This window comes from Marmota monax, unplaced genomic scaffold, assembly GCF_021218885.2.
Source record: "Marmota monax isolate L192 unplaced genomic scaffold, Marmota_monax_Labrador192_F-V1.1 WCK01_AAM20220418_F8-fsc00075, whole genome shotgun sequence".
Lineage (NCBI taxonomy): Eukaryota > Metazoa > Chordata > Mammalia > Rodentia > Sciuridae > Marmota > Marmota monax.
Genome location: NW_026694772.1, coordinates 4,652,299 through 4,676,753, shown reverse-complemented (window position 1 = coordinate 4,676,753; position 24,455 = coordinate 4,652,299). Strand labels below are relative to the sequence as shown.

Here is a 24,455-nt window from a genome sequence, read left to right as displayed (position 1 = left end):
CAGGAAAGTGGATCTTGATTTCTTCTTTTGCTCTAAAGAGCAGTTTTTCAGTTACTTTCTTATAATGAGAATTGTGCAGCTTTCCCCTCCTCCTTATCCTTGGGTGTTTTGGGCACATATGTGAATATGTAGGTCACTCCATGAAGGAAGTCTAGATGCAGTACAGTAAAGGGATCCTGCATGGAAGGATGCCTGGGAGGAGCAAGGCATAAGCCAAAGCAGCTGTGCAATGCCTGCATTTCTCCCAAGACAGATCACAGCAAACCCTAGGAATGCTAGTGAATAGAAGTGGCCTACAACATTGAGGGTGTTTCATTTTAATTCAGAACATGAATTAGTTCAATTTGGCAACTTGCACATTCATTCTGCCACTCTGTAACTGACATGCCACTCTGCAATGAACAGTGGTGACTTACTGTTTGTTTCAAAGGCATGTTTTTGCTTTCTTTGGGAGACGTGCTTGGTTTGTTTTGTTCAATTTTTAATGATACATGATTTTATTTTAAATTTCTTTGGAAACTGCTTTGTATCCTAGGGTTTCCGGCTTTCTATGAATTGAGAGGAGGTTATTACCTTCTAAGTTTTCAATTAGGAAAACAAAGCAAGTTTGGAAGCTCCGTTGGGATCTTGTAAACCCTCTCAAAGCATGTTCTGAATGAGACAATTTTTGTACAACCTAGTCTAATCGTCTGAGATGCAAGAATCTACAGAAGCTAATTGGAGAGAGCCTCATTCTGCAGCATATATGGGGGTGTTGCAATAGTAGTTTTGCTTCTTTGGGTTGATTTTTGGTGGTGCTATTTTGTTGGATGCGTCCTTTCAGGACCTAGTATTGTTAAAGGATTTTTTTCACTAGTTTAAATTATGTATTCTTTAATGACAAGGCCTAGACCTTATATCTAGACCCTTTACAAACTCATCCTACTATTATTCCTAAATCCTCAATAGTTCTTTATGTCTAGTCTAGAATTAGTAAACTATTAGTGGCCTTGTATCCTTGTGCTTTACCTGGATTGGAAATTTAATTCTGTTTCAGTTTCAATGTTTGTATTCTGAATTACAGCTTGTAGGTATAGAATAGTATTTATCATGATTTCTTTCTTATGATCACCACCTAAGTGATTACATTGTTGACATATTCTGATTTAGACAAGAACATATGCTTGACTAAATTGATGCTTTACATAGAAACTTCCATATAATGACTTTCATTCATGCAGTTATTTTTAATTTTTGATTATATTCTTTGGTTTTAGTTTTATGTTTTCTATGCTTTCCAAAATCTGTTCCTTCATTACTTAAAAAATAAAACTTGTCTAAAACTTGGAATTTCATAATGCAGACTTCATATAATTCTAACTTGAAGAAGCCAGGCTTAGTATAATCAATATTTTTTTTTCAAACTTACCTGTGTTTGCCATTAGTTTTCTTATCTTAAATTTGATTATTATTTTCTGATATTTAGATGAATCGGTGGAGAAAGTAGAAACATATTATACCTTTTGTTTGTTGTCAGGTTTTAAGAAAAGCTTCATAGTATAAGATCATCTTATCTATAAACCTTGTGGTTATGTCCTAGAACCCTGAAGTAAAACTTTCCATCAGATGGAAGGGAGAGGAAAATTCCCAAGAAAGAGGTGGCTGAAAACACAGGATAAGAAGCTTGTGAGGCAGAGTATCAAATAATAATTGAGGACAGAGATCTATGTCTTCTCACCTCTTCTTTCTGTGTTCTAGGCCACACTTTGCTATTGTAAAATTTTGCCCTAAAATAATGCCAGTTTTCCTCACAGTGGTGGAATGAAGTAGGGGTTATGATTGAAAACGTAGAAAATTCTCATGGATAATATGTCTTAAATATGTTTCCGGGTGGAGAAACCTTGAAACAAAGTTCAAGAGTAGGAAAAATGATGTTAAAACCAGATGTTTTGAATTAAGGCAAATATTTAGATGCTCTTTGAGATGATTTTTAAATGGGAACACTCAGTTCATGCTGCCATGTGGTTATGCCATGCCATCTGTAAATTTGTGTTCAATGACAAATTATTAAAACTTAAATTCAAATTCATGGTTAAATTTAACTCTGTCTACATCTCTGGAAAACAAAAGGATACAAAAATGAAGTCAGCTTACATTACATGATCAGTTAATGAGAAATAGAAAGTTTTCTCATAGAAAGTTTATCAATGTAAATGTTGTCCTCTTTATTATACAGATAATTTATTTATATGCTTTGAATGCTTGTATAAATCCACATTTATATAATATAACACTTGATATATATTTTAATATGAAAAACTTAAAAATATTTTCTGAGAAAAAAATAGGTATTCATTGTTAGTAAATAAATGAAATCTTTTCCTTTGTGCCTCACTTCACAACCCAAAAAAAGATTATATTACATTTTTCAATTACTATTTGTTGTCGGAGGAGAGTATTTATTTCTCCTATAAAATTTTTTTCTTAGCCTTATGGTATTGATGTGTAGAATACTTTTAGGTAGTAGTGTTCTTGATTTAAATATCTTGTTAAGACATTATAGAGATAGTAATTTTTAAAAAGTGTATTTTTAAGGAAATATTTTGAGACATGCATATAAAAGAATGTCTTTTTTCTATCATGTAAAAATTCTTTATAGGGTCCTGTGCTTTTAAAGTGATTGGGTGTGTCTGATTTAACTAGAACATGCTGGGGCTTATTAACTTAAGTGAGACACTTCTTTTCTTCAAAAATTAGATCTAGTAGTTAAAAAAATTAACATCCATTTATTTTATGATATTTTGAATATTCTACCATGTGCCACATACTTCTAGGCACTGGGGATAAAATGATAGGTGTTTTTCTCATGTAAGGTACAGCTTACTGAACTTAAAGAAATGAGATAATTCAAAAAGCTGGAACTGGTGTCTTTGAGAAGTTATCATTTGAGTCAATACTCGACTACCAAAAAAGAGCCCATTATGTGAGAATATGGGAACAGCTGAATCCAAGCAGAAGAAATAGTGATTGCCAAAGGCATGCTAAAGGAGCAAAGAAGATACTTTTAAGAAATTAATGTGATTATGGCTGACAGGTAGTGATCTAGAATCATGCAGTGATTCACACAGTGGAGTTTTCAGAGGAGGCAGAGCAATGATTGGAGGGGCCAAGTGGATGGAAATATTGTAGAATTAACTGTGATCCCTTAGGTCATGATTGGGAGGGTACATTTTATTCTCAGTGTAATGTGAAACCATTAGAATCCAGTAAATGGAAGAATGAAAAGACATCATTCACAGTTTTTCAAAGATTGTTTTAGGTGTGGAGTAAAAGGCTATTTAAGTCTTAGCAATAGAGGACAGTAACTAGGTCTTGGGTGGTAAGTGAAAGATAGAGAGAGAAAGACTGTTTGGGGTGCAGTTTAGAAGTAGAACCAAATAGAACTTGAAGGCAGACTCAATGCTGGGAATGAGGAATATATAAAGGATACACAATGTATTAAGAACCATGGCTGGCTTCTACATTTGGGGAGCAGCTGAATTGATGGTAGGGCTATTTATTGATATAGAGCCAATTGGTGGAGGGAGGAGAGTTTCTGTTTTAGATATATCAAATTTAAGATTCCCATTCAAATGTCTAGTGGATTTTCAAGGAGTCTACAGGCAGCTCAATGGACAAATTATCACTGGATATGTAAATGGAAAGTGCCATAGGCATCTAAATGGAATTTAAAACCATTTGCCTATATGAGATCACTCAAGCTGAGTGGAAGCAGAAGTGAAAGATAGAGGTTATATAGGACAGGGTCGTAGATACTCTAAAATTTCAATATCTGGCACAAACAAAGTTGCAAGAAAAGTGAGATAGACAAATTGATTACAATGAGAGCCAAGAATCATTTAAGAAGATGAAATCAAATGTATTAAACAGATCTAAGATGTAGAGTAAGATGAAGACAGAGTATTGTGCATTTAATTTTGAAATGTATACAATTATCAGTTATGAAAAGCAATGAATGACTGTGACAGAAAAGTAGAGAATAGAGGCTAGGTAGTGGACAGTGGAGGCAACCTTTGTTATATTGGTGTGTCACTATAGCAAATTTAAAGTCCTCTACTGAATGTAGCATGTTTACAAATGCTAATATATGCTACCATCTATCTAGAAGTGAATATGTAGATCCAATGGAAAAGGAAAGAGAATAGAAGGAGGATAGAAATCAAACTGTTTAAAAGAAAACCAAGTTAACATCAAATTGATTGGAGTTTATATCACAAACCCATATTCCTTGTGCCCACTGTCCTGTTAGATCTATTATATAATGAAGAGCTATGTTAATTATTCCTGCCACCTGCATCTAATGAAATTAGATGTGAAATTTCTGATAGGTACAGATGGCCATTTGGAGAAAAAAAAAAAGATTTACTCTTTTTTTTCCTATCAGCTGGTCAAATCTCTTGAGTTAGAAATATTCAGACTATGAAATTAACCACCAGCCTTTTGCATAAGTATAGACAATAAATATAAATGACAGCTTCCTCAAGCCCGAATAAACTTGTTTTGTTTAGATTTAGAGCTTAGATAATATCCAGTCAAATGTACCATGCTGACAGATTGTGATTTAACACTCTCTAGAGTAGAGGTTTAACCTAGTTGAATTGTTTCAACTTAAGTAATCTGATAACCTATTCTCAATTGAGTCCAGTATATTTTATGAAAATATATTTAATTTCAGAATAAGACAATAATATAGAATGTATTGGTGAATAATAAAACTGCCAGGATTATCATGAAGCTCTTAGAAAAGGCATGGCCTATTGTAATTAGTAATGTGCACCTCCAAAAGTTGTAAAGCAAGAATTATTATGGTAAGGATATAGACAATATATGGTAATGATGGTCAAAGTCCTTTTCATTTTGCCCAAACTTCTTCCAATATTTTCAGGCTGAGGATTGTTGAAATCAGGAATTAGATGGCTTGTGAGAAGATGCAGACTGGAAATTAGGACAGACCTTCACGGTCAGATAAAGACAGGATGACAAAGTAAAGAAGTAAAGACCCAGGATGGTTACTTGAATTGGGAAGATTACTGAAAAATAAGTCAATTGGGATACAATAAGTAAAAACTTAATATGCTAAGTTTGAATATGAGGAATACAATGATTGCTCAGACCCATATGTGTACCAGATGCAATACATTTCAGACATTTCACTATGAAAAGCAGGGGCTGAAATGTGCAATGCTTAGTATTACTCCCAAGGGAGGAACAGAAACAAATTAAGAATTATCTAAAAAAGCAGTGTTGAATAAAATAATGTTGAAGCCAAAAAAGTCAGAGGTCTACTATAACTCCCTTGTAGGAGTGAAACAACTCAAGGACATTTAGCTGATTTTTGTAGCCTGGTAAGTTAGACCATCAGAGATAGTGTGGTTTTCTTTATATGAACTATTTTGGAAGATTATGTGTAGTAAAGAAGGGAGGTCAGGGCCATGAATTAGAAAATAATCTTAGGGTAACATTCCTTCTGTAGGATGTCAGGGGAATAAAGCAGTTGTTGATTGAGGGACATAATTGAATTAAAAACATCAGCACTAGTATAGCATTTTTAGGGAAATTAAGATATAAAGGAACTTATGTGACCATCTATATGGTTTCTACAAGATTTAGTCACACAAAATAGAGCAAATTATTATGTATAGATTGTTCAAAAACACATCTAATTGAATTTCAGAAATCAGAATATTTTAGAATCAGAATGATTTAAACTTCCTTTTTAATTCAATTATATTGATTTGCCATGGAATCATTCTCTGATAAATAGTTTAAAAGTGTCAGCCCTCTGGGTTTTTCAAAAGATGTAATTTTGGGCAAATTTAACCACATATTTTTGGAACCTTACCATTTTCTTCTCTTGAATATAAAAGATTTGGAATATGCCCTGACTATTTTTTGCTTGTTGTAATTAAAATGTCAAATTTAAAGTTGTTAAAATGCACATATCTCTGATACTAGTAATTCTTTTCTTAAAAAAATGCTTATCTGTTCTTTAATTTCATACATGTTTAGAGTTTCTTAGGCAAATATAGAAGTGCCTGGTTTTAGAGTTTGCTCAAAGGATAATGTAGTTCACTGTATTTAAACTTTAGTGTGTATAATAGATATACATTCGTAACATAGAATATAAAAAAATTAAAGACAAACATATTTCCTAAGATGACATAAGCAACTCAGTACTTTGAAAGGGACACTTAAGGCTGATAATATAGTATCATAACACTGTCATAAAGGTCTCTGTTGAATGTCATATATTTTATCATTAAGTCATAGCTGTTTCTCACTGATAATTTTCCACATTTGGAAATCTACATTGTTTGAAATTGATATATTAAAATTGTTAAACAATTGAAATTCTGGTCTTTTTTTCCCCAAACACATGTAGGGCCGTTGTTTCTGATCATCTTGTCTTGCCTGTCAGTGCAGAATCTCTGCCCTATAATTGAGTTAGGACAAGCATGATTAAGACCTCAGTATTCTTGGTCTACTGTATCTCTGATACAGCATTTGTTCTATGAGGAGAGGAGTTGAGTAGAAGGAGATTGCTTCAACATCTAGGTTGTGCTCAAAAGCAATTTAACTTCTTAAACATGGATTTGAAAACAATGAGAAATGCTAGCAGCTTTTATTATGGTAACCTCTGATTGGGAACTGAAGAAAGAGGGAGCCCCATATTCTTTTGCCTATGATAATATTATTACTATCTCTTGCAGGATTAGTTTACTGTGGTGAAATCCCTCAGGTTTTGGTTGTCAGAGAAAACCTTATTTTTTTAAATTCCCTTTTGAAGTATAATTTCACTGAACAATAAATTCTAGGTTGACTTTTTTTTTCATTCAACACTTTGAATATCTTACTCCACTCTCTTGTTTTCACGCTATTTGACAAGTTTGCTATAATTATTATTCTTGTTTCTCTATGAGCAAAGATCACAGTATTTTCCTACTACCCTAGGACTTCTTGCAAGATTTTCTCCTTATCTTTAGCTTTTTCCAGTTTTAATATAATATACCTAAGTGTAGCTTTCTGGTATTCATTTTGTATTTGCAGAGCTTTCTAGTGTCTGTCATTAAATTTGGATACTTCTTGGCCATTGTTCTTTTAAATATTTCTATCCTGCATTGTCAATTTTCCTTCTGGTAATTTATGACATGCATTCTACCCTTTTTTGGAAATATTCCCACAGTTCTCAGATGTTAGGTTCTTTTTTGTTTAATTTATTTTCGTCTTTTCATTTTATTCTGGGTAGTTTCTTTGGATCTATCTTCAACCTCACTGATTCTTTCTTTGGCTTTGTCTAGTCTACTGATGAGCTTGTTAATGTCCATTCTCATTTATGTCATAGTGATTTTGATTTCTCTTACTTCATTTTGATCATATCTTAGAGTTTCTATTTCAGGACACAAATTACATGTCTGTATTTGTTTTCATCTAATTATTTCATGAGAGCCCTTAACATAGTAATCATAGTTATTTTAATTTCTGACAATTCTAACATCTGTGTTATATTTGAGTCCAGTTTTTATTATTTGTCTCTTTATACCATGAGTTTTTTTTTCTCTTAGCAAGCATTGCAAAGTTTAGGCAAAAGGTAGTCATTTTGTATCAGTACTAGAAAATGAGGCAAACAGACTTTCTTGTATGAGGATTTTTGTTATTTTTGTTAATCTGGGTAGTAGTTGTTTTGTAGCTGTTTGTGCCAAAGGCTCCCAATTTCTCTAGTATCCTGGCTTTTGTTTCTTTTCTTGGTTTTTACTCTTCTCTAAGCACTCCTCTTTAAGGAGATCCTGTCTTACAACTCTTTCAATTTTACCTACCACTATTATCCTGTCCTCTGCTGGTGTTGTGGTGTGGCATATTCTTATGATTAAATTGGAATCTTTTATTGGCCTAGTTTTCAAGTATGTGACCTTAACAAGAAATTTACAGTGCTATAGGCTTCTTTGCTATCTATTGTTTACTCCCTTCTGTAACAAACATATCTACAATTTTTTTTTGGAAAACCCTCACCCTTGTTGACTATGTCCCACCCTCCACCAAGATAGAGACTAGAGACTAGACTTTTGATAAGAAAAGAGGCTTTGGGTGGCTGGGGCTATAGATCAGTGGTAGAACACTTGCCTCACATGTGTGAAACACTGGGTTCGATACTCAGCACCACATAAAAATAAATAAATAAGGCTATTGGGTCCATCTACAACTAAAAAATATTTTTTAAAAAAGTTTTTGGGCATGTTTCATAATGGCTACACTTATTCTGTGAGAACTGTAAGGGATAGTTCTTACATCTTTTCAGTGAGAATCTGATGGGGTTCTAGGAGGTAAAATCCACAAAAATATGGGAGCCAATGCAAGACTCTGGCTCCCCTGGAAAATCTTATTCTGATGCCCTCCTATTCTCAGCTTCTAGCAGTTAATGAAAATTACTGTTGTTGTTGACTTTTTGGCCTATGTGGCTCTATGTATGCTCCTATCTCTTTAGAACTCAAGGTGGCAGTTTTTCCTGCTTCCTTACTTGTCTGATCAGTCCAAGAAAATTCTTGATTTTCTATTTTTTCATCTTCATCTTGTTGTCAGTACAGAGGTGATGACTTCTAAGCTCTTTTATGCAGGAGCTGAAACTAGGTGTTGGGTCCCTTTCAGTTGGATATTGGAAAGACAAAAGTTTCCTTTTTCTAGGATGTTGTATAGAACATGTTTTATTTTCATTGTTATTTATGTGTGTGTGTGTGTGTGTGTGTGCGCGCGCGCACGAACAATCATGTGCTTATGTTTGTTATTTCAATGGTTCTGCCAGTTTAAAGTTTAAAACTTGATTTTAACCATTTTACCCTGGGCAGCTCAACACAAGAAATTTAATATTTTGAAACATTGGTTTCCACCTTGAGTAAATTATGGTTAATAGTATCAACCTCTTATGATGGTAGCAAAGATAAAATGAGATATAGTATATAGTGTAGTTTGGCTCATGTCACAAATTGATACACAATCAGAATATTAATTTCCTTTTCTCTAACCCCTCTATATGAAAGCAGCATATGATGTCTGTTGGATCTAGGTTTAAACATCACATAGCAAACTTATGGGAACATTTCATTACACTGCAATTCTTCTTTGAGTTTCTGGCTCTTAATTGAAATTGCCAATTATTGTGAAATTGTATATACTTTGTGGGATTGAGTCAAGCTGCCGCCAGATATTATTTCACCCAAATCACAAAAGTTACGCAAAGTCACTAAGGCGGTTTTATGATTAGACCTTTCAAATAGTAGACATGTCAATGGTTAGTGAAACCAGTGGCCTCTTTCAGGTCTCTGGGCACAGTTGCCCAAATCTAGTCTTTTCCTCTACATTTTGTTTTGCCTTGTGTTTGAATCCTTTATAACAACATCAAATATTTGCTTTGATCCTGCTTTTCACCCCATAGGCCTCCAAAAGCAGATCCGTGCACTATAGTCTTTAACTGTGATTTGGTCTGCAGTCTCTTGGGCAGTACTAGTGATGGGATGCAACTCCCAACCCCTGCAGTCAGCATCTGAGCCTTTGTAACCCATACTCCAAAGTTTGAACTAACATTCAGGATCCTTTGGCAAAGTTTGCTCTTTGAATTTTACTTTTGTTTCTTTAATTTATAAACTATGGATTTGATCTTTAACCACAATTTTGACATGCCTTTCATGTTTATTTAAGACTAAGTTTTAATCCTATCCATAAAAATAGGGGTATAGGAGTTTTCCAACTCAATTTTCAAATGCATCATCTCGTTATCTCTGTAAACTCAAGTTTTAGAGTTCATTTGCAACAAAGTAGATATAAGGCCAAGATCAGACACCTATATTTTCCTCTCCTTGGGCCCTATCTTTTGTTATATAATCTTCCATTGTTTTCCTAAGAATAGAGATGATATTCTCAAAAACCTTACAAATAGTATTGTGGTATATAAATGGGTTTTTCTCCCATTCAAGACAGGGTCTACTTGATATCTTTTTATTAACTCCAAGAAAATCTTCCTCACTTTTGATTGCAGCTTGTTTCACAGGCTTAAAAATGAATGAAGTTCTAGTATTGCATTTTCATTCTTCAGGCCAAATGATTACTCCCTATATAACATAAAGGTACTTGTTGAAAGAGTGATGCTTTATTTCTAGGGAAGATTTGATAGGAGGAAAAAAGAGTGTGAAGTGTTGAGTGGTGGAAAGGCATTATGATAATGTAGAGGTCACAGTTGGGTTAGAAGATGAAGGAAAACCCAGGGTGAAAAAGCTAATGAGCTCAAGGATGAATATATTATGTACTTTAAAATTAGCCTAGAGCTTTCAAGTGAAAAGAGAGACTACATTTGAAGATCTGCTCCACCACTAGTTGTGATGCTTTGGAAAAGTAACTAGACTCTGTACTCCAGTTTACTCATATGTGAAGTAGGAATAACAATTCATCTCTCTCATAACATTATGGATAATATAAGTAATAGAAGTAAAGCACTTAGCACAGTCTTGGATACATATTCAGTCCTTACTAAATTTAAGCCATTATATATATTAATTAGAGAGAGAGCAAGGGGGGAGAGAGAGAATTTTTCAATATTTATTTTCTAGTTTTTGGCGGACACAACATCTTTGTTTGTATGTGGTGCTGAGGATCGAACCCGGGCCGCACGCATGCCAGGCGAGCGCGCTACCGCTTGAGCCACGTCCCCAGCCCAAGCCATAATATTTTTAACAATAATTTAATTATAATGGCCACAGTAAATTATTTGATATATAAACTAAGATAATATAAAAACATTCACTCAGTTACACTTATATGGAATTGGATCCCATAACTGTTCATGAAACTTAAAAGTGCTTATCTGGGATTGTGATAAAGGGATCAACATTTATATATACTCAGTGATATTTCTAGAACAGTATTATAAATAATAATTGTACAAGGAAGACACAGAAAAAAATCAAGTGTTTCTTATGACCCAGTGTTCTCCCACTCTATCACTTCTAAGACCTTAGACCCTATAATCTATAAGTCAGTAACCATGAACTCTGAGTATCAGTTTATTTGCAGTAGGTCACCTATCTATCAGGCAGACCTTTCAAAATGATGGATAAGAGGACAATGCTTAGAAGCTACCATGCTGAGAGAACAACAGATTACCAAAATCTCTGGAATAATCTTAAAAAGAGACCCTTAATTGAATCACTATAATTTATAATGTGCTTAGAGACATCTCTAACCAATAATACCAGTCATATACCAAGCACAGAAAAAAGAAATGGAAACAGTTACTATGAAACAGGAGATATGTTGTTTTAAATTAGAATGGACAAGCTGGAAAAGGTTTGGGGGTCCATTTTGCAAAATGTTTTGGATAACCTCTGCTAAGTGTTGTTACTTTTGCTCCAAGTTGTGTTACTAGTAATTTTATCTTAGAATATAAGCAGATCGTTTAATAATTAATGCTCTCCAGACAGGTTCTATTAAATCTCCTCTAGAAGATGACCTTTTGGTAATGTTGACCTGACATATAGCTGAATGATGGACATGTCATTTAATGGCAAGCACTTTTCTTTTTCAGTGGGGAGAGTTTAAAATCATTGGAGTTGTAAATGGTGACAGGATTGTTGGTCTGCATATGATTGAGCAGTTTAGTAATGTACATAATTATCATGACTGTCTGAAAGCTCTAGGCACCTTTTCACTTTTGATCATGATTTCTACTGCTGACGCTTAAATTACAAATCAAATGGTAAGAAGATAAATCATGATGCCAGAGGCATAGCTTAGTCATGCAAGCAAGCCTAATATTGGGTTTTGTGGAGAGAGATTTGTGAAAGAAAACATTTATTTATTTAGAACCCACTTGAGAGCACAATTTTGGATTTATAAAAACTTAAGGAAATGAAAATTGCTGTTTTGGTAAGACTCGCTTTTGGACATTGAACTTTAAGTCTCCATTTTAAGGAAGTAATGACTAATATCTGGGCAAATGAAAGTTTTGAAGCTGAAGAGTTTCAGAGTTTCTGACCTTAAATTTGTTATTTGATTAAGGTATAACGAAATAAAACACTGGCTAATGTCAAATATATTATACAACCGGCAGTTAAAGTGGGAAAATTTCCATAAAATAATTTCAACAAATGAGTGGTTTAGATTAAGAATTTGATTTAATTTATTACACTAATTATATTTATTATGGGAATAGAATATAGGACCACAGATACATAAAATGTGCTTTCATCTTGAACTCTGAAGATTGGTTAAGTCCTGAAAATTTGAATCCTATTTGGGTTTTTGTTTTTCATGTGACTTAGGGTTAATGATTTATAACTTGATTCTCATAAATTTTGTATGTAAAATAGGTTAATTTCACAGTTCTCAAAAAATTCTTAAGTGAGTATAGGGCTTTCATTTAAGTTTCTCAGCTAAGTAAAACTAAATTTCTTCTGATTTATAGTCTGACTGATATCTTGAACATGACCTAGCTTCTGAGCTTCCACTATTTTCTCCTGTACCGTCTGGTTTCTCTGTGCTCTCTGAGAAATTATGGACCAAGTATTTGTGAAATATTTGAAATATGTACACAGTTCTTTTTGCATTATATAGAGAATGAGAAACATTTTAAAACTAGATGCCATACTTGTACTTACCTTTTTCCTTAGTACATACTCCTGAACTATAGGAGCTCTGCAAGAGCCATGAAAGCATTCTACCTTATTTGTGCCTATCTGTGAGTCAGAAAGGAACAGATAAGCACAAATAAGGCCTATCAGGTCAGTCCCTTTGGAAAAGATTTGAAGATGTTTATGGTGAAACTACTCTGAGCTGGGCTTGGTAGGACATGCCTGTAATCCTAGGAGGCTGAGGGAGGAGGATCCAAGTTCAAAGCCAGCCTCAGCAACTTAGCAAGGCCCAAACAACTCAGTGAGACCCTGACTCAAAATAAAAAAAAAAAAAAAAAATAAAAAGGGTTGAGGATGTGGGTCAGTGGTTAAATGCTCCTGGGTTCAATCCCTGGTTTTAACAAAAAATTACTCTGAAACTATACTCTAAAATCAGTTACACAATGTATGCATGAATGAAAATACCACAGGATACATCATTAACATGCACAAGTTTTCTATTTTTATGTATCAGTTAAAAATAAATTTAACAATTTTTAAAAAGTAGTTATTCTCTCAAAGAGGTACAGTTGTTTCTGTGAAAATGAAGCACCATGATTCTCATAATCATTTATTCAAAGTTTTGTTTGGACAATTTTGATATGCCAGTAATTAAAATTGTTCTGTGTATATATGTATTTTACAAGATGTGATCTGGAGCAAGTTAATTTGTTATTAATACTTTCTTCATTTAGTGAAGAATTTTTTAGTAAATATCCATATTGCATCTGTATTGCAAATAAATATGTCTTGTAGAATATATTGTACTGTTACCAGTATTTGCCGAAGCCTGTGTAAATAAACTGGCTAAAACAAATTTATTCACTCTTAGGATAAACTAAAATGAAGTTTAAGCCAGACACACATTTTTAAACACTAAATTTGTTAATAAAAATAGGAACCCATCACTAATGAGAGATGCTATTAGTTGTAAATGTTTATGAAATTGTATAGGTATTTAAAATTCCATTCAACCCTATAGGTGGTGAATAATTTTTGTTAAAAACAGTAAAATTGTATGAGATCAGAATTGTTCCAGAAACCCATAATGCAGAACTATTTATGTATAACTCCAGAGGCAAATGTTAATATACCTAGCATCATGTTTTATGTTTTCATGGATATTTGCATATGTAACAATAAGAATTACATGCATTCTTTTCTATGTATACCAAGGGATTGGACAAAATTAGATTGTCTTTAATTAAATTTTGATTCCCAAATATTTCTTCTCATGAATGAAGATGTTTTTTACATTGGAATTAATGCATAAACATAGTAATGTATGCTCTATATTTAGAAATGAAAATCCACTTAATGCAATGAGATTCTTTTACAGAGGAGATTCTATATTTTAAAAAATATCACCAAATCAAAATTTTCTAGTATATTCAGTATAAAAATTACAAAAAAATTCTACCAAATATGAAAACATTAAAGCATTTGGGGATCATGTTGTTATTTTCTGTAAGTGTATAGTTTATTTCCCTGTGGAATGAGAGAACTTTGCCATTGACATAGCATTGATGTATACATGATGAAATTATTAATTCTGAAGATGACTCTTGACCCAGTCTATGCCTACCCCTTTCTCACAAGTGGGGAAACTGATGTTTGTGGTGATAAAGGGATTGTCTTAATGGTATGCAACTGATTGCAGAGCCTGAATCATTGCTTTGCACATTTCTTGTGTTTGCTTATGTATTAGTGACATATATCATCTGGTACAATGCTGGATTATTCTACTCACTGCTTGAACCAGCTGCTTTGTTATTCAAATAGCAACAAAGCATGGTTCACAGAGTCAAGATAAACAGTAAACATGTATTAGAGTTTTGTCAGGAAACTCAAAGTCACTCCAATTTGGAAGAGTTTCAACTTAAAATTAAAAGAATACAAGACTACTTTAAAAAACTGAAGTCAGATAGGTAGGGACCTTAGTGTTTGAGTTCATGATATAAGAACAATGGGTATGTGGAAAGACATTAGTGGCTATATATGTATGGGGGCAGGGGGGAATTCACTGGAGGAGCTTGCTCAGAAGCTACTGTGGACACTACATATACCATTTGATTTTGCTATACCTGCACTTCCTCAACTGCCAAGGAAAGTGCAGATGCTCCTAATAGACCATAACAGTCCTGGAACATATAGGTAAAGGAATTCTAGAAAATATAATTATTGGTTCCTCCTTGCAATGTAGAATACAAAGGAGCAATAATAATGCTGAGGTGACAACAGGCAACACAAATCCAGCAGAAAATGGTAACATTTAGAGCTATCAATCATAGAAAGGCCTCTAGTAATGAATTAAGAAAGAATATGGCTAAAGTTCATTTCCTGACTTTAAAAAAATATTCATCTTGGGACTGAGACATTTTAGCCTAATTAAAAACTATCTGAACAGGAAAGGTTAAGTATTCACTTGAATTTAACATATGTGCATGTACACATGTAAAAGTTGAAGAAGTTACATTACACTTTTTTATGATTCTGTGAACTTTTTTAGTATTTAATTTATTCCTAGATTTTAAGTTGTTGAATGTCTCTTCATTGTAACATTTATAGGCTCTGGATTTAGGACATAGACAGAATCAAGGGACCATTATTTGGTCTAGAGCAGAATGTGTAATTCCAAAATCAGTTTCTAAAATTGCAAAGTCCTTTAGGTTTCTAGAAAAAAAATTCTGAGTACTAACACTTGAGCAGTATTATGAAGGTACATATAAATCTAGAGATATATTATAAAACAGTATATTGTAACATAGGGCATTTTTACTCTATATATTTTACCCAGGCAAAAGTAAACATTTTAAACAAATTTGTAAGCAATATTACCAAGATATACCCTAGCCTCCCATTATCTCCAAGTTGTACCATACCCTGGGCTTTCTTAAGCCCTGAGATGAGATACCTGATGGATTGGGTGCCTGAAGATGACATGTACCATTGAGTGAGGGCCAGAAATTGGGTTAGGTTTAGCAATGGGAAGAGGTTTCTCTTTCACATTAATTAGCATGATTTTGTTCAAAACAAACTCTAAATCAAAGTGTCTTAAATTATGACAGAAATAGACTTATTATTTAACCAATATGCATAGATGTAGGGTAGATTTTAAAAATGATTCATAATAAAAGGCAGATATTTTGATAGCATTAGTGTCTACATTTATTCCTGTGATTACAGGGAATCAGTTTTCTCCTTTCCCTTCCAACACCCATTTGGCTTATTTCCAGATGATACAGGATTCTCTGGGAAGATACTGAATTCTGCACAGAAAGAGTCCTTCAAACAGCTCCACATGATGCTCACTGAAGCACTCCCCTAAGAAGGAGTTCACCTGTAGTCTCATAGGACTTTTTCTATATTTCCTTCAATACCTTTAACCCATTAAGTCTCAAGTTTTCTATTCAGTTAATATTTCAATGAAATTGTTACTGGTGCATTAAAATGGGCTGAAGATCATAATATAGAGCTTTTATATTTTATTAATATTGGTATAATTGGTATATTATATAATTAAACTATAGGTTACATATATATTTTATATACTATAACATTTTATATGTGTTTCACATCTAGGATGATGGGATAGAATGGTTTAGTTAAATTTTATGTTAGTTCTCTGTATATATGTTCATAATGACCTGTTAGATTACAGGTCAGCCAACTGTAGTACTGACAAATGTGGCACATAGCCTGTTTTTGTGCTGCACACAACCTAAGAATGATTTTAAAAGTTTGTAGAAATAGAAAGAAAGAAGAAGAAGTGACATAGAATTTATATGGCCTACAAATCCTAAAAATTATTTACTCTCTCTGACCCTTTATTGCAAAAAGTTACCAATCCTTATGTTACCCTGCTACGTGATACAAGAAAATATCTTATTCCTGACACAGTCCTTTTGTGCCTAATTAATTCTTCCCATGAAGCACCCTCATCCTTAAATAATTCTTCCCACCTACCCTCCTAGGTTTGTCTTTCCACCCCCTTTTTTGGCAGTGAGGTGTTTCCAGGGGATAGTCCATTTTTAATTTAGGACGGGAGAATACATGCGGGAAATGGTTGGTTGAGGAAGATGAAATGAAAATTCTTTCTACTGTTAAAGGATCTCAGAACTAAAAGGATCTTGAAAACTACTCTGTTCAGTCGCATCTTGTTATGGAAAATGAAATCAGGCCAAGTGATGGAAGGGAGTGTGCCAAGGTCATAATTAGCTGCTAAGACATTATCAAGACCCCACATCTTGGTCCTGTACTACTTCCATTGACTCCTGTTACTTTTCTGATGCTGTATCTTTGATTTACAGCCAACTCGGTCATATACTCAACTGCTATATCATTGCCAGGGATGTCCCAGAGTGCTCTATTAACCTGGGAATTTACCAGAAGTCCAAATTTACTGCTGGAAAGAGTGATCAAGAACCTCTTTAAAGAGATTTTCTTTTTTATTTTGCATTGTTTCCATCAGCCCATTTCATAAAACCTCTTGAGATTCCCATGGCTCTTTAATTGCTATATCCATGTTCTTCCTCACTAGTTATATTTTAGTGGCCTATCTTCATTGAGAAACCTTTGTCTACTTTTCTTGGCGTCTTGTTGATATTGTCTCATTCATTTAATTTATTTAATAAGGACTACAAATAGCTTCTGTGATTGTTCATTCAAAGATTGCCAGAAGCCTGGTTAAAAGCCTTAGATTTATTAATTTCCTCAGATCAAAATAGACTTGATCCTTCTTTTATTTCAACTCTGAAACAGCTCCATATTTATGGTATCCACTATGATACTTCTGTCTCCATCTTACCTTTTCAGTTTTCTGATAATCTCTCTCCCCCCTTCTTTCCTTGACTCTAGTTCTTTCTTCCACCATATAAATTTCATTAATCTTAGTACAGTTGTGTTCTATTGCTGCTGTCATATCCTCTCCTTCTACCACTGCCCATATTTGTATCTCCTTAGTCCTGCCCTGATATTTTGTACATTGAAAGTACAATAATAGCATCACTGTGATCTTATTTAAAATAATACTTTGCATAGTTGCAGTGATTTAAGACACACAGTGAAGAATACAACTGCCATTCAACTATACCTAAATGGTGCCCCCACCCAATCTTTCCACTGGGAGATTATCTTCTGACCTTAGAGAACACCTTATGGCACAGACTCTTAATTATTTTAAACTCCTAAGCATAACTATGTTGTATAGATTAAATTATCCTGAATATTTTATACAACATGTCTTTTCTGTATCAGTGTATTTATTAATTATATCTGTATTAATTCTAAATCACTTTACCAAATGTTATGAAGGATATGAAGATGTCTATGCTAAGGTGGCTATCTTCTAACAGCTTCCAGGAGGTACATTTCATTGTGACATTTTGAACTGTAGAACTCTAGCCCTATGCATGGTTGCAAAAGTCCTAGCATCAATTAATACAGTACTGGCAGAACGTAGCTCCTTAACAATATTAAAAAATTGATTTTATGAAACCAATGAGAACTTGGCATATGGCAAAATAATTCTTTAAAATGTCTTAATATTTATTAGAAGTGAAGTTTCCAACAAAATGTTGGAGTGTTTATATGTGATCAAAAGTTAGTAATTTTAGAAAGCTTTCTGATCAGACGTTGTCATTGATGGAGAATGACCCCATAGTAGGGAGCTTACAGACCTTCTTTAAAGGATGGTCAGTATGGTGGTAACATCTTGATGTCATGTTATTACTCCAATTGTTGAGGAAATCACTTCCTTCTCAAGTGTGAATATCTTGGCAGATTTTTGAATTATTTCATTTATTGTCACTTTGAGAGAGAGATAAATCAATCACTATTTCCCAAAACTTCATAATTACTGTAAATCATTCAGTTTTCCTTATAGTATTATAGAACTTTGTTTTACTCATTGTACTCAAATGGAAAATTATGATGCCATTTCTTTCAAAAACCTACACAAGCATAGTTGAGATTCTTTAATAGAATATATGGTAACTTTGCAATTGAATAAAGTGTCAAATATTGAAAATTTACTTCACTAAATCATAACTGATTATATTTTTATGTTACCTTGTTCTCCTTTACTTCTTTTTTAAACAAATAGAGAAATTAATTTTAATATATTTTCATTTAACTCAATGGATTACCAACATAATTTGCAAAGAAAATAATTGTTAGTAAGATATTTCATGTTCATTTTGTTTATCCTAGCAAGTCTTTGGAAGCTAATGTCTATTTAACATATAGCACGCCTCGATTCAGACTAGACAACATTTCAAATACTCAGTAGCCTCATGTAACCAATGGCTGCCATATTGGCTCCTTTCTCCATCTGTCACCTTTTGCTGAGACATATGCTATAGGCTGCATGATAAGTCCCCTTGTTATGTGATTTCTTGTTGAGTTCTGTCAGAAACGGACACCAAAGAGATGAACTTAGAATATACAAGAGTAGAGCGAGGTGCTTTATTACTCCCTATAAGATTCTATTAGACTGTGAGTTGGTTTCTACATGCTTTTGGTGGGAATAACTTCAGTTAGGTTGCCTTCTCCTACAAGGTTTTCATAATGGCACTCTCTTCTTTCACCTCCTACCTCTCCAAGTCTACAGAAGGAAAGGTGCTTCACAAAATTTGTTGGTTTCCCTCAACCTTGCCCTTACCTTTATAAATACCTTATTAAACAGTTTTTACTCTGATTTATCTTTTTCATTCTGGAATCTTGAATAATGGCATTTTAATTAAAATAAAGTAATACATATCTCATCTCATATCACAGGCAATGTATATACACATACCAGATTAATTATATATTAAAATATAACTTATAAAATGCTAAAACTTATAAATATTTGTGTAACTTTGTGATGAGAAATGGAAAACAAGAATGTACAAAATAAACAAAAACTTGAAAAGTTAGATGACACTGTAGTTGAAATTTTTATGTGTAAAAATTAAAAACTGATTATATTTTAAAAAAATTAAATACAGTATCAATGACTTAATGAGGTTTAATAGAATTCCACTGATCCCATGGGTACTTCAAGAATTACTTCTTTGTAAATAATATTAACTGGTTTTGAAATGTTATTCTGGTACCATACTGTTCTTGTACCTGGATATTACATGAATATGGTAGTCACGGATATTTTAGGCCCAGTAATAGTGAAGACAAACGTCGTTTCGATATAGTCATAGAGCACTGAGGATAGGAAAAGGAAATGGGGCATTTTGTATGACAAGTTTCCTTTCAAGTTCAGGTGGTTTGAGAGGCAGCCTGATTATAAGAAGAAAGTGTGTAGTTTTAAATTTGCTGAGAACATTAATTAACATGTAAATGTTGGCAAGGAGCAGTGTGGATAATTAAATTGAATTTATTTGAATATAGGTAGTTTTTTGTATTGGCATTCGAATTTGCTATTTTTGCAAAATATAGTATTCACTGATTAGGACACTTTTTGAGAAGTGCTCTAATATATATGAAGCATAAATATTTTGGGGGCTGAATAATTTCATATTTTCATTGAAATTATCTTCACTTTCTTAAATTTCCAAATATTTATATTGTCTAAAACCCAAACCTCAGAATCCCATTCTTCTCTAGTTTTAAAAGCTGAAAATATAATAACTGTCTATGCAAAACTTATTTCTCATTTTGGTCATTAGTCTTGTCAAGACTAGACTGGAGTAGTGTTCATTCATTATAAAATATCAGATAATATTGAAAATAAAATATTTCTAAATTCACTATTTAATGTGAAATAGGAAGATTTTGATGTAGTCACCATGAAGTTTTTCTAACTTGGTTAGCCTGTTTTTTTCACTCTTATGAAGAATCCTCAAGTGTTTTTGATCTCTTTTTTAGAAAAGAAAAATTGAACAATTAAATTTTGCCTTTACCTAAAATGGCTTGGAAGAAAATTTATATTGCATGGTAGCTATTTGTACATTGAATTAATTTCCCTGTCAGTACTACTGAAAATTTTTATTCATTTATTAGTTCTTGCAGTGAAGATGAAGTTGGAGAAGTAATTAAGATGTGAGTTGTTTGGCTCTCCTACAAATATTGAATGTCATTAACATTTTAGTATCTCTTCTGTTAGCTTAATTAAGAGACTATTTTAAGCAATGGTTGTATATTTCAGTGGTTCAAAATTTAATATATCCATTAACTATATTCTAATATATTAAAATACATTTTCTTCAGATGCAGTGCCTCAAACTGTGTTCTCTAGTAACACCTTTATGTGTACAGTTTATCCCACTTTACCACAATAATTTTCCAAAGGGCCTGAGGGTTTTCAATGTTTGTGTCTACATCAGTTTACTCTTCCATTTTTGGCATGTGGCTAGATTTTTAGATCAGTTTGTAAATTTAGTGATACTAATCATTTTGCTACTTTCAGAATTACATGCTGGGTTTTATTGTTATAAATTGAAAAATTAATTTAGAAATTAGCCTTTAGACCTGTAGCCAATGAGTTCATGCAAGATCAAAGTCCCCATTTACAATGAGGAATTAAATGTGAACTAGCACTTATTTAAATGAGATGTTTATATTTGAACAACAGTCCTAATAAACATGAAGCTTCCTCACAGTAAAACATCTAATATTTCTAATGTTTTAATGATTATTCAATTTCAAGTAATTTCAAAATATTACATTTTTTTAGCATTATCACATAATTGAAAACATGAAAAGCCCCTTTTTTGTGGTTAGTAGCCATTTTATATATTCTTTTTTTAATATTTACTTTTTAGTTGTAGTTGAATACAATAGCTTTATTCATTTATTTTTTTTTAATGTGGTGCTGAGGATCAAACCCAGGGCCTCACACATACTAGGCGAGTGCTCTACCACTGAGCAGCAACCCCAGTCTGATTTCGTATATTCTTTAGAAACATCTTTTCACATTCTTTGCCCATGTTTTAGTGGCGTTGACTCAGAAGTTTCTACAATGTATTCTCAATGCAAATCCATTATCATAAAGATTCTTTTTATGACTTTTAATCTGTATATTGTCTTTGGATTTTCTTGATGTTGCATATTGAAGGACAAAAGGTTTTAATTTTGATGATATCAGATGTGTCCATTTTTCTTGTTTTTTTGTGTGTGTCATTTGTGATAAATAATTTCCTTACCCAATATTTGGAAAATTTGTAACAATGTTTTTCTACTATGACTTTTGTAGTTTCACCTCTTAGATTTAGATTTGTAGTCTATTTGTTGTTAATTTGAGATGGGGATATAACTGCATTTTTCACATGTGAATACACTATTTTCAATAGACCATTTTTTGAAAAGACTACTGTCTTCCCCATTGAATTGTCGTGGTGCCCTTGTCAAAAATCAATGGACTGTAAGTATGAGGGTTTATTTTAGATTAATCCCATTCCTTTGATCTAAGTCTATTCCTTTGCCAGTACCACACAGTCTTGGTTACTTTTTCTTTCCATTAAGTTTTGAAATTGGGAATGAGAAGTCCTCTGACATTGTTCTTGTTTTCAAGATTGTTTTTGTTACCTCTGGTCCCTTGTATTTTCACATGAATTTTGGGAACACCATATAAGTTTTGGCCCAAAGGAAGCTGGGAGGTTACTAAACATTGCTTTGAATCTTCAGATCACTTGGGGAGGATTTCTATTGTAATAATGTTCAATATTTTGATTGATGAGCATACAATATCTCATTTAGGTTATCTTTCATTTTTATCAACAATTATTTGTAGTTTTAGGCATATTTTTCTTACACTTTTGTACAGTTTATTTCTAGCTATTTCATTATTTCAGATGTTATTATATATGAATTAGTTTTCCTAATATAGTTTTCATATTGTTCAAGTAAACACAAATCAAATTGTTATAGCTTTATTTCAAACACTGTGTCTTTGCCGTACTTGTTTTAAATGTAATATTTTTATATGTGTATGGATTCTTTAGGGTTTTTAATACAAAAAATCTGTAAATACTAATAGTTTTATTTCTTGCTTTGCATTCTGAATGCCTTTTATTTATTTTTCTTGCCTGAGTTTTATGGATAGCATTTGTAGTAAAATGTTGAATAGAAATGGTGAAAATTTTTGCCTTCTAGATAATAACTCAGTGGCTTTACTTGTCTTAGGTCTGCTTCAATTTTCTATTTCTTCTTCTTTTTTAATTTGTTTTAATTAGTTATACATAACAGTAGACACATCATACATAACTGGAGTATAAATTCTCAATCTTCTGGTTGTACATGTTGTAGAATTGCATTGGTTATGGAATCATATGTACATAAGGTAATATTGTCCAATTCATTCTATTATCCTTCCTATTCCCAAAGCCCCTACCTCCTTCACTCCCCTTTGCCTAATCAAAAGTACCTCTATTTTTCCTAATCCCCCATTGTGAATTAGCATCCCATATCAGAGAAAGCATTTGGCCTTTGGTTTGGGGGATTGGCTTATTTCATTTAGCCTGATGTCTCCAGATCCACTCATTTACCTGCAAATGCCATAGTTTCATTCTTCTTTAAGGCTGAATAATATTCCAATGTACAAATATACCACATTTTCTTTATCCATTTAACTTTTGAAGGTCATCTAGGTTGGTTCCATAGTTTGGCTATTGTGAATTGAGCTGATCCAAACATTTATGTGCCTTTGTCAGTGCACTATGCTGATTTTAAGTCCTTTGAGTATAAGACTGAGGCGTAGGATAGCTGTGTCACATGGTGGTTCCATTCTAGGTTTTCTGAGAAATCACCATACTGCTTTCCATAATGGTTATACCAATTTGCAGTCCCACCAGCAGCGTTTGGGTAACTTTTTCCCCACATCATTGGCAACATTTATTGTTTCTTGTATTCCTGATAATTGGCATTCTGACTGGAGTGAGGTAAAATCTTAGAGTAGTTTTGATTTGCATTTCTCTATTTGCTAGAGATGTTGAACATTTTTTCATATATTTGTTGATCAATTACATTTATTCTTCTGTGAAGTGTCTTTTCAGTTCCTTAGCCCATTTATTGATTGGGTTATTTTTGTTGTTGTTGACTTTTTTGAGTTCTTTATATATCTTACAGATTAATGCTCTACCCTGAGGTACATGTGATAGATTTTTTTCCCATTCTGTCGGCTCTCTGTTCACATTAATGATTGTTTCCTTTGCTCAGAAGAAAGTTTTAGTTCAAGTATATCCCATTTATTGATTGTTGAATTTACTTCTTGTGCTTTAGGAGTCTTTTTAAGGAAGTCAGTTCTTAAGCTGACATGATAAAGATTTGTGCCTACTTTTTCCTTCTATTAGGCACAGGGCCTCTGTCCTAATGCCTAAGTCCTTGATTCACTTTGAGTTGAATTTTGTGCATGGTGAGAGATAGACGTTTAGTTTCATTTTGCTGCATATGGATTTCCAGTTTTCCCTGCACCATTTGTTGAAGAGGCTGTCTTTTCTCCAATGCATGTTTTTGGTGCCTTTGTCTAGTTGATAATTGTGTTTATGTGGGTTTGTCTTTCCATCTTCTTTTCTGTTCCATTAGTAGAACAATTAATATTGTTCAACAAAATTTGAAAGTTTAAGCCATTATTTCTTCAAATATTCTTTTTTGCTTTTTTTTAATCCCTCTTCTCTTCACCTGGAACTCCTATTATGTATTTCCTATTATTTTAATATATCCAGTATATCTCTGATACTCTGTTCAATTTATTTTGTCTTTTCATTTTTCCCCCTTAGACTGGATAATTTGAATTGATCTGTTTTCATGCTTGCTCATTCTTTATTTTAACAG

The 24,455-nt window shown here is 33.0% G+C and overlaps 1 protein-coding gene across 1 annotated transcript in view; it reads left to right on the top strand.

Moving 5' to 3' along the window:
• The window catches only part of Il1rapl1 (interleukin 1 receptor accessory protein like 1), a 1,313,791-nt gene that overhangs the window by 213,574 nt on the left and 1,075,762 nt on the right, over nucleotides 1-24,455 (top strand). The window lies entirely within an intron of this gene.